The sequence below is a fragment of the Palaemon carinicauda genome, chromosome 45 (assembly GCF_036898095.1).
Source record: "Palaemon carinicauda isolate YSFRI2023 chromosome 45, ASM3689809v2, whole genome shotgun sequence".
Lineage (NCBI taxonomy): Eukaryota > Metazoa > Arthropoda > Malacostraca > Decapoda > Palaemonidae > Palaemon > Palaemon carinicauda.
In genome coordinates, this window is record NC_090769.1 from 16,415,827 (window position 1) to 16,433,326 (window position 17,500).

Below are 17,500 nucleotides of genomic sequence, written 5' to 3' on the forward strand. Positions count from 1 at the left end.
GGAGTAGATATCATTACCATTATTATTATTATTATATTATTATTATTATTATTATTATTATGATGCACTAGCATAGTTAATCATAATTATTACTGTTATTTTGTTCCTTATTATTATCAGTATTATGTAAATATACAGAATGTTTTTAACATTATGCACATACGCGAGTATTTGTCATTATCATAATTATCTATATTCTACAGCGTGTATGTAGCTGTCATGATTTTAATAAAAAAAATATTATCCTCATAGTTGTAGTACTGCTGTATTGGTATTAAGAATAGTACTAAAATGCATTATCAACGAAATGCTTCATGTAATTTCACATCTAAAGGTAACCATTTATCGAAAGCAGCTGAAACCTAAAACAGGCGAGAATCTTCAAGTTTTCATAGGAAAACTTATCATAGAGTACTGACATAAGATAACTGATGTTGAGGTCTGAGCTTCCGTTAATACAAGAGGTGCCTGAAGCTATATCTTCCCTTTCAGAGGTTGAGATACACAAGAGGCCTTTGTCCGTAAGGTCCTCTGGACGAGAGGAACGCCACAGGCACACCATCGACATTCGAATGAAGGAGATCACAGAAACTAAATAAAATACATTTCTTCAGGCATGTAGCACGTCAGAGTATGTATGTGTTCATGTAAGTGTAAATACGTTTCAATGGGGGGTATGAGTGTATGCGTACGCATATATACCAGTCAAATCTTTTTAAACAATAACACGATTCTCCCAATGGCTCGTCATGCACCATGTACAAACGGTGCCTGCAATCTCACCAACCTTGTGAGCTAAGGATGGCGGGTTTGGGGGAGCCTATAGGTCTTCTGCTGAGTCATCGGCAGCCATTGCCTGGCCCTCCTTGGTCCTAGCTTGAATGGAGAGGGCTCGGGCGCTGATCATATGTATACATGGTCAGTCTTTAGGACATTGTCCTGCTTGATAGGGCAATGTCACTGTCCCTTGCCTCTGCCATTCATGAATGACCTTTAAACCTTTTTAAAAATTATGCGTGTGCGTGTTCGTGAGTACATATATATTGCACCCACTTTGGAAAAGAAGGGCCTTCATATCCAAGCAGATTGAAGTGACTGCTACAACACATATAGGCAGTTTCGACGTGTTTCTGGTGGTCCTTTCCTTTGGAAACACGATGTGGATAATGTAGAAGTTTTCTGCACAGGAGTTCATCCAATGGTTCAGAGGAATTCATCCAATGGTTCAGGAGAGACAAGAAAAAAAAAGAAGATAGCCTTAATAATTCCGTCTAGCTAATCATATGTATGATTACATCAGCACAATGAAGATTAGCAATCACGGGAAACGAAACTACAGCAGCATCGCTCATGCGCCCAGACAAGGAAGAGGAAGGTGTGGGTCCTTTCCTTAATAGCTTCTGGCTGAGTATGAAAAGGAAATGGACGATCAGCTGAATGATCGCTTTCTTCTTATTTTCATTTTGAAGTTGCTTGATTTCTTCCTCCTCTCCCTTCCTCCTGACATATTTGGAATATTAAAGTCATTTCACAACCAGTAAAGGAACAGCTGAGTTCCCCAACGTAAATTTAACAATAAAAAAATATATATCCAGTTCCATATACGGCAACGATATATTTTTTGTTACATTTGTCGCTAACTTTTCTGTATTTTGTGTAAACTACTTCCATAAATCAAGCGAACACATTTTCCGAGCCAGCACTACGTTTGCAATTTTATACTTCTTCAACCTTACGCCTCACCAATATCCAAGGCCCTGATACGTTGCTGTTGATACCATAGTCAAATCTCTATTCCACGGCATGTGGCAATCTTGACCACGCCCATTTCTGCAACCCCAAGCCTTCAACGGTGCGGGCTTATGGGTCCCCGAATGCCACACCAATGATGTATAAAAAGAAACGAGAGAGATAAAAGAAAAATGTTCAATATTCAATGTCTTCGTGACCATATTGTACCGTAACGTACAGCTGCCTAACAAAAATTCCCCTTTTCTATCAGATGCCTCCATAAATTAAGCGGCACCATTAATACCTGATATAGTATCATAAATCGAACACTAAATTGTTGCCCCAAACTTTTGTATGAATTATTTTAATACGTGATTAAAAACACTACAAAGGATAAAAAAAAAATCACTTAATACCTAACTATAATGACTGTTTGAACATTATTTTCTGCACCTCTTTCCAAGTTTTCTCGCCTTCAAAACATTCTGAAACTGAATGTGTTTATCTTTGAAGAAAAAAGTGCTAGCTAATGCGATATGAGTAACATCTAAGCCTCTATAAATTCTACAGACTTTAAAGTTTTCTTAATTTCAATTCAACGTTTCATGAAAAAATAAACATTTCCCTTAGGGAGTCACTATTCTTAAACAAGCAAGATCTAAACTACTCTAACAAAAGACTGAAAAAGATGGAAAAGGCAAACCATACCAAAGATGCAAAGGAGGCTATTATGAAAGTGCTTGCGTCCGGCCAATAACTATTTCTCAGCGAGTGAGCCAAGGCAACAAAATGACTGCAGTAGCGAGCAACCTAGCAACTGGCCAAACCAAAGTTAGGAAAGCCCCACATCGCGTGCACCAACCATGGAAAATAGGAAGCCGATGCAACGTCAAATCAGGCTACAGCATTCGCCAACATTCGACCAATCAATTTTATACATTATAAGAGAGTCCGTTACATACGTCAATGCCAGGCGGATCTCTCGTCTACTGCTACTCTTTGCCTCGGCAGTCAATTTAACAAACCTGGTGACAACATGGCGAGTTTCCATAAATATCTGAAACGAGGAAATCAATGCCAATATCCACATGCGAGTGGTACCCTACCTTTCCATATCCTCTTTACGTGACTTGCAACAAGCGTGCATACAATCAGGCAGGACAAATGGAAGTCCGATTATAACTGCTTGTTTCTATTTGATGTTGAATGGTATAAGGCAAAGGAAAAGGGAAGGGTGCCAATAAAAATTGAGAGTGAAATGACGTCGGTTATCTTTTCCTGCACATGTTTTATGTCAATGGACAAAGAGAGAGAGAGAGAGAGAGAGAGAGAGAGAGAGAGAGAGAGGAAACTCGTTATTATGAAAGAACTAAGCATTATATATATATATTATATATATACACACACACATATATATATATATATATATGTGTGTGTGTGTGTGTGTGTGTAAGTGTGTGTGTGAGTAACTGTAATAGCTACAAATACTACTACTGGCATTTTATCACAACGCTTATGAGCTGCAAAACTGTAATGTCATAGATTGATTTAACTTATCACATCCATAAATCTATCAATTGCAAATTGCGCCGTTGTTCACATCACACCTTTCACATTTTTGTTAGCAACATTTCGCACACTCAAATTACTTCCGTTACGTCCTTACTTGAACATTGCAACGTCATTGACATCTCCATGCTCATGTGTGATGACACTGCAGGGTCTGGTATTCCACCTTTTCCTTCTCGTTCCATCTTCATTTCCTTTTCTACTTTTGGGAAACGTCCAAATTCCACCAGCTTCAAATGACTCGGTGTCTTATCTCCCCACCCGGATCCCTTTTCAAAATTATATTCTCTCTCTCTCTCTCTCTCTCTCTCTCTCTCTCTCTCTCTCTCAAAATCCGCAAAGCCTCTTTTATTATTCTCAAACTTTTGGTTTTCTGGTCTCATTAACATTCATTGCCTCTCAACCAGGCGTAAAATGTTGATTGAAAAGTTTCCGTATGGCTTGTTACTGGAAGCTAAAGCCCTCCTCTTTTTACCCAGCATTGCGACTTGAACTGCCTTCAAGTATCCTTTTGTTTGACTATGTTCGTCAATGTTTTATGAAAATTTCTTCAATCCCAAGCTCATGTTCATCTCATGGCCAGCAAATGGATGAAAGGAAGCGGGGTGAAAGTGACTTTAAAGGCTAAAAAGTAGCTGCAAAGACCTCTTGTACTAGCAACAGTGAAAATGGCAAGATTTTCTGACAGCTCCCTAAGCTAGGCTCTAGCGGATATTTCCTGATGCAGGTCACTCTGTCCCTGAATCCATGATGGGTATATTCAAGAAGCAATGCAGCGATCCTTATTATTATCATATGATATTGTGGGAAGACAAGAACAATAAGTTAGTGATTGTGCCAATGGTGTGGAACAATAACCAAAAGAATTAAAGTTGTCCCAAAATTCTATATGCAGCACGATTTCTTTTGCAGACATGAAAATAAAAAACTTCAAAACACAAATGAATTAATTTCTGTTAGAGAGAAAGACTATATGTAAGTATATATAAGATAAAACATAACCAGCACAACCAACAGCAGTAACAAGAAAACAACAAAAAAGAAATCAGGAGATTTTTTCAACAAATATGACCCCGACGAGAATGAATTATCATAAGGCCTTCAGAAAACTGGCCCGAGTTCAATAAATTGTCATTGGCTTGAAAGCTTTTATACTTGCCAAGCCTATTATTTAACATTTGATCCAACTCTGAAAATATTTTAAGATATCAAAAACCGTAAAACAAATTTCCTTGAAGGAGTATCAGAAGTACAGTATAGTAACAAACTTAGTTTTGTAGTATTGTTTGAATTTCTTAGATTATAATTTCTGTTTTCCAAGTGATCTTGACTGTTTAAAATGAGTGCTTCAAGTGGAATATGATTATATATAACCCGGAAGAAGAAGAAACGGAGAGAGAGAGAGAGAGAGAGAGAGAGAGAGAGAGAGAGAGAGAGAGAGCAGAAATTTAATCTGAAATCCGGGTGAGGTACGCGTTTACTTGGGCGGCGGTAAGATCAACTTCTTCCTTGTTGTACCAAAATGCTTTGGTAATGCGACACATTTTGGGTTGCATAAGTATAGTCCGTATTTCCGGTACGAAAGGGTACTTACTTTGAGGTCGAGACATGATTCGTCTAAAAACACAAGAAACTCTTACTTTCATAAGATGGTATTACGAATATATTCAAGACTAAAGTTAATATATGTAAGACGATTTGAAAACATAAACAGACTGTCCTGTTGATAAAACTTGGTAAGGTAATTTTTCCTTAATAAAAAAAAAATAAACACTTTATCACCATTATATTAGATATAATACTAAAAAGTATGATTTATTATTTTTTGAGCATTTCTCATATAGATAAGTACACTTCTCAAACTAGTCAGAGAGAGAGAGAGAGAGAGAGAGAGAGAGAGAGAGAGAGAGCATCCCAATATTCTCCGGCCAAGCGATCACGACGTCATCCATTGTGCCGATGTACAGCTAACCCTTGTATATACCCTAAATAACGACAACATAAGGGCTACAGCAGACGGATATAATCTAATATCGAGGTGGCAGCCTTTTCTCTTCCTGTCCTTCTGTTATTGTTTTCGTTACTGGCTGTCGATACAGACGACACAGGCAAGGGGCAGGGGAGGACCTTGGGTGGGAGTCGGAGGGATAAGGCAATTGGGTATCCTGCTCTCTTACTGCCGTTCAAGTCTTGTCACTGGAGGCATGATCGATCCATCATTCCCTCCTTGCGTTGTCCGTTGGACGACGCTCGTCCGTGGCATCATCCCACCACAGTTCCATCTCAAGGAGGAATCCTCAGAAAAACCACGTTCCCTCTCCAACGAAAAACGTCACGTTCTAAGACACAGGACCAGAAACGTTGCCAGTGAACGCAAAACATTTTCGCTGATATGTTCTTAAAGGCGTTGCGGACTGAAAGCAAATCGCTACCAAAATAGCAAAGAGAAGGTAGTATTAGTAATTTTTTGCACAAAAGTGGCACTTGTTAAAGCGCAAGACCAGAATTCATGTAAAGAGAGAAGACGCTTGGTTGTGAATGAACTTCGCATATACCGAAAGAAATCCATAATAAAAGTCCCACGGAAAAGAGCTGGTTGCCACAAACCGTGACTTCAGGCCGAGACCCCGCCCAAAATGGAAAGTTGAGAAAAAGTAAAATGCACGTAACTGAGAATGAATGGAATACATGTCTGAGATAATCAAAGGTGGGATGACTGAGCGCAGAAAGGAAAGTAATTGAGAGAGAGAGAGAGAGAGAGAGAGAGAGAGAGAGAGAGAGAGAGGAAAATTCTTAACTGGTTCCGTTTTGTACAATCGTTCATGCATACAAATATAAAAAAAAAACGTTTAAAAACATATGAGAGCTTAAACTATTTATACATTAATTTATTTATTTAGAGAGAGAGAGAGAGAGAGAGAGAGAGGAGAGAGAGGCGTAGACATTTACAATTGACCTTGTCAGTGATATATAAAGGCCGAATATATAGCGCCAAGATGATCAAAATTCTTCCCAGCCAACACTGCAGACAAGAAAGCTTAATTTTTGGCATGGAGCCTAAAAACGTGCGAGGTCGCTATTTCTGTAAGTGTGCCTATAAATAATTACACAAACATTTACAGTATATATGCATATATTGCACTTACACAGTACATATACATATATAACACACATACACACATATATGTATATACACACACACACACATATATATATATATATATATATACTGTATATATACACACACTGACATCAGATTTTATTACTCGTTATTAATATGTACTCTGACAACCTTAATTCATTACACAAGGTTGTCAGTGTTCATATAAGTAGCGAGCAATAAAATCTATTAGACACACACGTGTATATATATATATATATATATATATACAACAATTTCATAACTCGTTACTAATATGTACACTGGCAAAGTTCACAACACGAGGGCACTTGCATGCATTGGTATCAAAAGTATACACCACGTATACTGACAGTACTTAACCTCTTTATAGTTTGGAGTCATCCACTTTGCAGTTTGACCACTGAAAACAAAAAATTCCATATAAAGGAAAAAACAGATAAAAATCCTAACGTTAGATAGGAGAGAGAATCTAATTCCTTATCACAAACCGAATAACACATTATTGTATGATATTGTTTCAAGTCAAATGTAATACTATTGTGACGTCAGTAAAAGTAACAAAGCAAACACTTTGGCCGGAGAGTGTTTCTAGGATCGAATATAAGAGCATAGTACTCTCACTCACACTCAACAGTGCTGATGCAGAAGGAGAGGGGGGTGGTTAGTGGATTAACTAGGGGAGGTAGAAAAAAAATCTAGGCAGTTATAGAGTCGCAGCTATGACAAAGACTGGCTGGAAGCCAAAGGCGATGGAAGGAAAGGAGAAGAAAAATAAGAGATGGAAGAGAAGTTCTCCCCGAAGGTCAAATGGATCTGTCAGATATAAGTTGGCAGAAGGTTACGTTCAAGATAGAGTTTAAGGATTAAAATATGTTAATCTAACGCAGCATCAGAATGAATGGTGAGAGAAAGTATTCGAGTTCTCGACGGTAGTGCTACGGAGTACGTTGCTATATAGAGATGCAAAAATAAACGGCTGTGGTCTCCCTCTCAAACGCAAGCATGGCCCAAGATACGAGTAAAATGAACACTAGTTAAATAGACTTAATTCAATTCACATTTAACTAGTTTCCACGATGACTCGGTATTTGCAAACCTAGACGTCCAATCCGTAAACATAACTAATCATTATTGCCCCCATTGTATTCTCCGTTAATACATTTAAGCTTTAAGTTTTTTTTTACAATGATCAAATCATACATCTGCCGCACTTTCATCACCGCGTTACTACCAATGAACTAATAAAATGCGGTAATTTCGGTTGTGGTTTCTCGGACATGTTGCAAAGCACTTAAATTCGTAATTCTTTGTATTCGGTGTATTCAAAATTAATTAAGTTTTGGTTTGTACAAACACGTGTCGATTAGTAACCCAACAAGTATATTGAAAGCAATGCCTCGGGGGGAAAAAAAAAAAAAAAAAAAAAAAAACATATCACAGATGACCAAAATGCCACACGTGACGAATTATTGTTGTCCTCCATACGATTTACACCCTTCGTCTTTGTTTCCCGGATAATTTTACTTTCGTGTTGTTCCATTGAAGGTGAACACCGTCACTTTAGAATATATAATCAATCCACGAACACAAACTGACCTTAAGGTAAACAGCAATGTTATCCCGTACTAGTCATTTAGAGTTCGTGAACGAAATACTTATCTGCAACATTTTCTTGAACCTGCATAGGTTATTATTATTCTTATAAAATTATAAATATAGGTATTCCACTATTTTACAGTTAATTGCGCTCCAGCTTCTGTTTCCCCTCTGAAGAACCTCTGAATACAGAAAACAATCAACAACAGTCGCTCAATAAGACGGTACACACGATTTTATTCAATGTTTAGTAATAGATGACTTACACAAAGGCGTTTGGTATAACGTATAACACAGGTCGAACGATGTGCAACATACAGATGTAGTTCTGATGAAATGTTTCAGATAACGCTATTCGTCTACTACCATTGACCTTCCTCTTTATCATAAGCGAATACTCTGAGTATTAAATTAATTCTTTTAATACCCAAAACCATGTAATACAGCTAGTGATAAAAAATCTAAGACTATTAATAAAAAATCTAACACTATTAACAAAAAATTGAAGACTATCAACAAAAAACCTAAGACTATTAACAAAAAATTTAAGACTATTAACAAAAACTTTAACACTATTAACAAAAAATTGAAGACTATTAACAAAAAAACCTAAGACTATTAACAAAAAATTTAAGACTATCAATAAAAAATCTATGACTATTACCATTTCCTATTACGAGTGAAGAAAGATCTCGAACTTTTCCCTCGAAGAAAAAATGCTCTTGCAATCAATCCAATCATTCAGTTGCCAGAATAAAATACTCACGATGAAATCTTTTTCTTATCACAATTAAGGAAACGTTTCCATCCCATCATCTCTATGGGACACAAACTGTCTCGTTTACTTGATACATCATGAGCATATGCAGATAATGTATGCCTCATACTGATTTCGAAAAAGGATCTGCTGGCATTTCTCCAAATAGTCCCCAGTTGAAGCAAGGACTGTTCGTTCTACTTTCCTTATTTCCTTTTCACTTAACTGATGTCGAAAATATCAGTAATGTTTTGTTGAAATTGATAACTTTGTAAGAGAAGCTTTATTTTTTCTTATTGTATAACCATTATACTAAGAGGAAATAAATAAGATATTTTAGTCAGTTCTTAAAAAATATTCAGTGTTAATTACAAGTTATAAAAAAAATATAATCCAAATATTTATTCCATAAGAAATTCGAAATGGGTAATACTAATGAAACTTGAACTTACAAGTAGTTCTCCTGTTTCCCCTGTATTTTATAATCTTTATTTGTTTCTTAGTGATATATTGTTGTTGTCTTTCTGACTTCCTACCGAACTCTTAAATTTTACTTAACAATTTATTGGATTTTAATATCTTCATTTGACTTTCTGACATTACTGTCAGTCGAGGGAAGCTCTTCAACGTTAGTAACCTTTCTCGAAATTTCAATTTCACAACATTGGCCTTATTTAAAAAGAAAAGTGAGGTTATTCACTATTCCCCATATATTTAGCAAAGTGATTGTTCTCATCGTTATCCTCATTGTTGTTTTCACAATCAATAATAGAATTTGATGAACTCGTTTGCAAATATTTATTGTATAGACAATACTCGTATTTGAGAATTTTTCTTCACTAAGAAAAACAGTATAACGTCTTGTAGTTTAAAAACATGAATTATTTGATCACCAACTGGCGAAAAATACGTATGTGTATATATATATATGTATATATATATATATATATATATACATATATATATCATCTCCTACGCCTATTGACACAAAGGGCCTCGGTTAGATTATGCCAGTCGTCTCTATCTTGAGCTTTTAATTCAATACTTCTCCATTCATCGTCTCCTACTTAACGCTTCACAGTCCTCAGCCATGAAGGCCAGGGCTTTCCAACTCCTCTCGTGCCTTGTGAAGCCCATTTCAACGATTGGTGAACTAATCTCTCTTGGGGAGTACAAAGAACATCCCAACCCATCTCCATCTACCCTTCACCATGATCTCATCCATACATGGCACTTGAGTAATCTAATTTATAGTTTAATTTATAATCCAGTCCTACCCTTCAACTCCTAATATCCTTCCGAAGACTTTGTTCTCAAATCTACTAAATCTATTGGAGATTGTTAGATTATTTCATTATCATACCCTGACTCGCGTCCATACCGTAACACCGATCTCACTAAACTGATATATACTGTAGTCTGATTTTCATATGTAATTTCAGGTGATTTGATTTCCAAATTTTACTTAACCTAACCAATGTCTGATTTGCTCTTTTCAATCTTTCACTGAACTCTAATTTTTAAGAACCTGTATTGGAGATCATAGTTCCTAAATAATTAAATAATTCTACCTCCTCTCTCCTTCCAATGGTATTTCATCTTCCATTGCATATTCTGTTACCATAATCCCTCTTTCTTCTATTTATCTTGAGCCCCACTACGTGCGGTATTTAATTCATTCTGGTAAGCAAGCAATGCAAATCCTGTGGTGTTCTGCTAATGACAGCATCATCAGCATACTCAAGGTCTTCTAATTTACTATTACCAATCCAGTTCAATCCTTCACCATCTCAGACTGTTCTGTATATATATAAAAATATATATAATATAATATATATATATATATATATACAAACATATACATACATATAATATATATATATATATATATACAAACATATACATACATATAATATATATATATATATATATATATACCACGTGAGATAAGTCACTTGCCACGTTGAGATACTATCACTAGAGAGTTATTGGGTCCTTTGAATGGCGAGATAGTACTACACTGGCGCCCTCATCATTCTCTGGTTACAGATCATTTTCCTTTGTCTACACAACACCGAATAGTCTGCCCTATTCTTTACACATTCTCCTCTTTCCTCATACACTTGACAACATTTAGATAACCGAAAAATTCCTCTTCACCCAAGGGGCTCACAACTGGACTGTAATTGTTCAGTGGCTACTTTCCTCTTGGTAAGGGTACAAGAGACTAATTAGCTATGGTAAGCAGCACTTTTAGGAGAAGGACACTCCAAAATCAAACTATTGTTCTCTAGTCTTGGGTAGTACCATAGCCTCTGTACCACGATCTTCCATTGTCTAGCGATTTCTTTCTTGAAGGTACACCCAGGCACACTTTACTATTTGTTTCCTTACTTCTTTACCTCACTGGGCTATTTTCCCTGTTGGAGCCCTTTGGCTTATACAGTAGCATCCTAATTTTCCAACTAGGGTTGGAACTTAGCAAGTAATAATAATAATAATAATAATAACAACAATAATAATAATAATAATAATAATAATAAACAGGAAATACAACATGTAACAAACAACAACTCGGATACTTGCTTTAATTAAAAGAGAAATTACAGCTTGGCAATAATGTTGGGAACTCATACCTAGCCATATGGAAACCATAACAACAACAAAAATAATGCAAGGAATACAAATGTAATGCAATTGCCCCTTCCATCTTATAATTTATCGTAATAATTTTTTAGTGTCTGTTTACAGAGTGGCTGAATTCGGGTAACTCTGAACCAATTGGCAAATGTTCATTAGAGATTCAGCTTTCCTCAATTAATGCCTTCACACTATCTTCCGAAACGAATCGTATGGGATGAAATCACCAGTGAGAGAGAGAGAGAGAGAGAGAGAGAGAGAGAGAGGATACGGGAAAATATGTCAACTAAAGTTTAAAAAAAAAAAAAAAAAAAAAAAAAACCACACACAATGGAAAAAAATCAAAATATAACACATAAAATAAACGTTACCTTCTCTTAGGAAATATAGGAAACCGTGAAATTAACGATCAGAAACAAAAAGACATGAAGGTGAAAACATCTTGCCGTAAACGCTGCAACATTAAGAAGAAAAATTATGAAACTTTCTCAAAAAGGGAGCAAGGAAGATTAAGTAATCCATCACAAAAATCTAATCTTCAAAACAACTTACAACACTCGTACCTGAAAGAGTTGCTTCCAACATACCTACATCTTTACTAACAGCTGTGCTTGAAACAAAGCTCAATCCTTGCGGGTAATAATGGTACCGGGGTGAATGACATGTCAGTCTGAGAATGCAATAAATACAAATCCAAGTGAACTTCAATCCGTTTCAGAATACGGTTGAATTAACGAGAGTTACATTTTTCATCTAAAGAAAGATGAATTGCCCTTGTCCAAAAAAAGGACTGTATTGATTCGCTTATAAAGGAAAAACTTCGTGTGATCGGAAGCCGAGCTTATTACAGCAGGAATTCAGGTCTGTGCAGGAGGCCACGCAGAGGTGAACAACCCACAGTTAGGGAGACGACGACAGAACACCTTGAAATTGTAACAGAGTTGAGGCAACCCTCAGAATTCTGCCTTTGAGTCATCGAGTTTAGCGATGGGGTAACACCTGTATATGATCAATTCAACAATTAACATTATATCATGGAAAAGATTAGTGTCAAATTATATGACTAAGTACTGATCTCAAAATGGAATGAATTGTTCAATATGATGGATAAAGAGTATAAAATCGCCTGCTTTTTCGCTGCATCACCCGTTCAGTAACATGCCCAGAGCAGATTAACGGTTGAGAGAGAGAGAGAGAGAGAGAGAGAGAGAGAGAGAGAGAGAGAGAGAGAGAGAGAGAGAGAACAAGTTCATAGCCCAATCCATTACAACAATAAAGAAGGGAGCTACCTGAGACTTGCTAAAAGAGCAATGGATCAATACTCACCTGACTCGGGTAGACGTAATTAATACCAATTGTAATTGAGCGACGGACTTCAAAATAGTCATAATCAGGTTAATATATCCGTAATCCGATAAACTATCTGCCTTCCACTGCATAAATCAATCAAAATAGAACAGCCTGTTTTGCATGTAATCGAATGTCATTTCGGCCAATAAACAATGAAACTGCGGAAGCATAAATTGGAGGTTTGTGTAATCTCTTGTCCTGTTAATGGCATGACATTTACTGGAACTCCAATATCCACAATAGAAATCCAACATCTGCAAATGTCCAATTAAATTTTTTTCAAAAAGACCTGAGTGGAGTCAATTTCAACAGCCCAAAAAACTGAAAATAAACAATGGATGCAAAACGAAGACATAAAAGGAAGAGAAAATAGAACGGTAAAAAGATAAAAGAAGACGCAAAAAGAAGAGAATAAAAAGAGGACGGAAAAAGATTGTAAAAAAATAAAACAAAAACCTGATATTCGAGTCTCATCCCCATTATACATGAGGATGAGCTCGTTCTCCGACCTTTGATTAATGTTACTGAACTTGTGGTAAGAATAAAAAAGAAACTTACTGATCATAATGTAAAAAGGCTAAAAATAACACATGTAACACTGAGAAACAAAATTTATAGGACTGAAAAGGTTTTCATCTGTGTTTTAATAAAAGATGCCCAACGTTTTCCATGGTATATGAATTTCGTGAAACATTGAGTTAGCGGAATCGAAAATCATCCAAATCAGATGCATGGAAACTGGTAATAGAAGAAACAATGCTAAATGTCTGACCCATCGTTAACCTTTAATCTGATGCATCCAACTGCAATAATCATGACAAGCTCGATCCTGACAAATGGTAAATGCAAATCAGGAAGAATTGCCTAGATTTATCTCCTTTTTATTCCCTAGATTTAACCTTGAAACACTCGTACTGAGCCGGGAGGCGGACCAGTTCATCCACAGTGGAGAGAAATTGAGAAAGATAAAAAAAAAAGGAGAGTAATAAAGACAAGATAAAAGAGGGATCGGAAGGGTTCTGAAAGATAAATTACAATGACGGAAAAAGAGAGGTGAAAATATTATATGAGGGGAGATTACGAGAGGACCAGAAAGAGAGACCAAACACTTTATATGAGCTGAAAGAGGAGACAGCGAGAGTGTTCAGAGGCAAAACCGAAGAACGGAGTCGGAACAAAAAGAAAATAAACAGTGGGGGGAATTCTGAAAGAGAAAAATATAAGAAAAAAAAACGCAACGTAAAACTTAGCGACAGCGAAGTCGGGGGGGTGAAACTACCTATTGTGACTGGGAGGAAAAGAAAAAGTAAAAACGATATAAAACGAAACGTCATGTTACTCACCGTACGGATGACAAGTCCCTCGAGGGGGAGAGAGAAAGCGCAATTTGCGTGTGACGGAACCTCGGAGAAAAGAATGTTAAAGAACGGTAGAAGTTAATTAGATGTTGGCCATCTCGTTATCTTTATGGAAAACCCTAATTGGGGAAAAGCCCAGAGAGCAGCCACTGATGACTAAACAACGGAGGGAAACAACTCAATTTGGGTTGCCCCTAATGAGAAACATTGACCGGCCATCCGAAAGCAAGCTGATTTGTTTTGGACATACAGAGTGATATGTTAAGATTAAGTTTCGTCAAAGTGGACAATAACATCTCATGAGAAAAATAGCAATGAACATTAACATTAATTCCTCAGAAACAAACAAACCTTAATTAGATTATGTAATTGTTTGTGTACTGTTAGCAATGAACATAAACATTAATTCCTCAGAAACAAACAAACCTTAATTAGATTATGTAATTATTTGTGTACTGTTTCATATGAAATTGGTCGTGTAGTAAATCAAAATAATCCTCGCCATGTAATAAATGCAATTGTTTTTTGCTATTCAGTAAATACATTTAATCTCACTACTAAGGCATTTGTAACATCACTGAAATACTATAAAACCAGCAGAGCATAGCGCACTGATTTCCTGCTTCATATTCCTTTTGTCGTGCTGTAATTGCAATTGCCAACTTTTCAACTCCCAACACAATGTTAACAAATCAAATCAAAACAGACTTCAAAATCGATAGGCCAGCTTAATGCTGTAACACCGAATCAACATGTTTTATTGGCGGCAAATGAAGATAACGCAATGGCACACATTAATTGTTGGTAAATGAAATTAAACATAAATTTATTTATCTTTATCCTGAATAACTTTATATTCCAACTATTGAAAAATAACTACTATGATGAAGATAAATAACGCCAAAGGGCTTTGTGAACGAAACTCAAGGATATATTCAGTTTTCGAGAATTTGAGAAAAAATAAACAAATGAATGGAGTAAATAATCTTGAAATTACGGAAACCAAGAAAAATCATATATTCAACTCTTGTATCCCAAGAGCTTAACAATTATCCAGTTCAATTGTGCGATTTAATTTTTTATTTGTATTCATGAACTTATCCATAATGCCAAGCACTGAGATCATGTGCAAACGGATGAGGGATGGATCTTATTGCAGTATGAAGGAAGACATACGAGGCTGTACAGGAAGATGAACTAAACACTAAGGAAAGGGGGAACGGAGGCATGGCAGAAGGATAAAAGACGCAGCAGAGATCTTTAAAGAATACCTACAGTGCATTACAAAATGTAGAATAAATGCCATATAACTATCTATACTGGTTGCTACTAACTGTGACCTTTAATGAACGTCTGATTCGCTGAATTTGACCTCATAGACTGGGCACTTTCCTGGGGAATACTATGAAATCACTTTAAAGGACCGTTCTTTCCATCATTTCGATTGTCGTATATCATTAAATCAAGGTGTTATGATAATTCGGTTCTATCCAATGCACATGGAATTCAACATAATAAAATAATTAATAATAATAATAATAATAATAATTTTTATCATTATTATTATTATTATCATTATTAATAATTACAATAATAATAATTAATAACAATAACATCATTCTATTTCCGTCTGAAAATTATACAGTGGTGTTTATTCATATCACGTATCCTTTATAACGCCTATACTATGAAAAAAATATCGGCCAACATATCATTCACAGATAAAAACGTAATGAAATACCAAACTACAAGAGCTAAAGTAAAAGAAAGTATCAGCCTATATACAATAAAAAAAATAGTGGTCATAACAACTAACTTATTACATTTAAATAACTGATAATTAGAGCCACTAAAATAATTCATAAAATAATCGTTCGAGAAAAGTGCTTACCCATGGGGCCAATGTAAAACTGAAGAAAACACTTCGTAATCATGCAATATATATATATATATATATATATGTAACTATATATACATACATATATATATATATATATATAAATATATATCAATATATATATAAATATATATATATATATATATATATATGTATAAATATATATATAAATATATATAAATATATATATATATATATAAATATATATATATACATATATATACATATATATATACATATATATACATAAATATATATAAATATATATATATATATATAAATATATATATATACATATATATACATATATATACATAAATATATATATATATATATATATATACTGTATGTGTGTACAAATATAATACAGTATATATATAAATGTATATGTATATATCTTTAAGAAAAGATAGGGAAATGGCTTTTAAAACTTACTTTCATCCGTCAGATGACAGCATATCTTCTGCCCTGTGTTGCAAAGATTTAACTTCCCACCTGGAAGGGAAAATAGCTTCATTGTTCAAAAAAGAAATAAAACTAAATGTAGGGAGTAGAGCGCCCAGAAGTTCCCTTTTACAGGGTGATCAATTAGATTATCTTTGTAAAATAACAATGCAATATTGTAAGGAAATACTTCAATTTCTTGTCAAAACATTTAAAACTGGGAAAAAGTTGATTCATCGACAGATCTATTAGAGAAACGCATCATAGGGGAAATAAAGTCACACGCGCGTACACACACACACACACACATATATATACACATGTATACTTTTATATATATATATATATATATATATATACATATATATATATATATATATATATGTATATAACTGTACATGTGTATATATATACACATGTACACTTATATATATATATATATATATATAGTGTACATGTGTATATATATACACATGTACAGTTATATATATATATATATATATATTTATATATATATATTTATATATATAAATATATATATATACATATATATATATATATATATATAAGCACTTGTGTATTTGTGACATAAATCCGTTCAATGTTTCACGACCTTGATCCTGCATATGTATAGGTACTTGAATGAAGTGATGAAATACTCTTCGCTTGGAGAGGTCCAGGTTATTCAGTGCCAATCAATCAAACATCACATGAAAGAGATGTTAACGAGTCATCACAAACTTGACTCACTTCAGAGAATTTGACATTTCACTGGAACGACTGTGACCGTGAAAAAAAAAAGTTCCAAACCCAATAAATAGCTTTTCCACACTAATTTCAACATTGGCCTTGACACTCGAAGTCCAGAATATAAAATTTCGGTTCAGATAATGTTTTTTTTACGCCAGAATCAAATTCCTAGCGTTTCCTTGCAAAGTGAAATAAATATTTCTTCTTTGAATAAAGTCCAAAATATTCCTTTGCTCTAACCTTTCCGATTATGCTTAATCTAGACA

At 35.0% G+C, this 17,500-nt stretch overlaps 1 protein-coding gene across 6 annotated transcripts in view; it reads right to left on the reverse strand.

Annotated features, from left to right (window-relative positions):
* Nucleotides 1-17,500, reverse strand: part of LOC137634743 (ATP-binding cassette sub-family G member 1-like) — a 397,250-nt gene that overhangs the window by 148,456 nt on the left and 231,294 nt on the right. For 4 of the 6 annotated variants that reach the window (XM_068367239.1, XM_068367238.1, XM_068367236.1 and 1 more), the window contains one exon: nt 16,476-16,535. The exons of the other annotated variants lie outside the window; for them this stretch is intronic. The gene's annotated coding sequence lies outside the window, so the exon portion shown is untranslated. The remainder of the gene's footprint in view (nt 1-16,475; nt 16,536-17,500) is intronic. 6 annotated transcript variants of the gene reach the window in all.